The following is a 1,039-nucleotide window of genomic DNA, read 5'->3' on the forward strand; positions in this document are numbered from 1 at the left end:
GTCAAATGCCATAAGGGTTACCCATGGTGGACAGGTTTTAGAAGTGCTGCTACATTAAGACAGAAAAAGAAGGAAAATTGGCCACCCACTTCTTATAAAACAGGCTTCTCTCAGTTCCAGGCTTGCAGATGCCACGCTCAGTGAGTGCTCTCCGCCATCAAGCCTATGTTTGTGGTCAACACGAACGTGCCTCGCACATCCGTCCCAGAAGGGCTGCTCTCCGAGCTTACCCAGCAGCTAGCGCAGACCACCAGCAAACCGCCCCAGTACATCGCAGTGCATGTGGTCCCAGACCAGCTCATGGCTTTCGGTGCCTCAAGCTACCCCTGCGTGCTCTGCAGCCTGCACAGCATGGGCAAGATGGGGGGGGGGGGGAGAGAAGGGGCGGGGGCACAGAACTGACCTACACCGAGCAGCTGTGTGGTCTGATTTCCCAGTGGCTGCACATTAGCCCCTACAGAGTCTACATCAACTGCTATGACATGAATGCAGCCAACGTGGGCTGGAACAATTCCACTTTCGCCTGAGGGCCACATGCCTGCCTTGGTCTGTAGTGGCCCTGCCCTTCAGGTCCCAAGCCAGCCCACCTCCCGGTCAGGAGAAATAAATGGTTTAGAGAAAAAAAAAAAAAAAAAAACAACAACAAACAAAACAAAAACAAAACAAACAAACCCAAAAACACAACACTAAAAATAACAGCAGGCTTCTGAAACCCCTAAGAATACTAAAGTAATGCAAATATTTATAGTAGTGTAGTAGTAGACCCCGGTTTTAAGTATTTGAAATGAGGAAAAACAATGACACAAATCGCTTAGTAATTAGCACATGAAAAGTATGACGCTAGAAAGTTGGAAAACTTGGAACTTATAAAGACTGAAATGGAATGTATGAACGTAGCCATACTAGACATTAGTGAGATAAGATGGACCAGCTTTGGTCACTTTGAATCAGATAATCACATGGTATACTGTGCTAAGAATGAAAAAGAAAAGAAGAATGGTGTTGCATTCATAGTAAAAAAGTCAATCTCAAGTTCTAT

The 1,039-nt window shown here is 45.9% G+C and overlaps 1 pseudogene; it reads left to right on the plus strand.

Annotated features, from left to right (window-relative positions):
* The first annotated feature begins 165 nt into the window (after nucleotides 1-165).
* LOC102867975 lies at nucleotides 166-527 on the plus strand (annotated as a pseudogene).
* Nucleotides 528-1,039: the final 512 nt, after the last annotated feature.

Source organism: Elephantulus edwardii, unplaced genomic scaffold (assembly GCF_000299155.1).
Source record: "Elephantulus edwardii isolate Elephantulus edwardi_28Jun2011 unplaced genomic scaffold, EleEdw1.0 scaffold04357, whole genome shotgun sequence".
Taxonomy (NCBI): domain Eukaryota; kingdom Metazoa; phylum Chordata; class Mammalia; order Macroscelidea; family Macroscelididae; genus Elephantulus; species Elephantulus edwardii.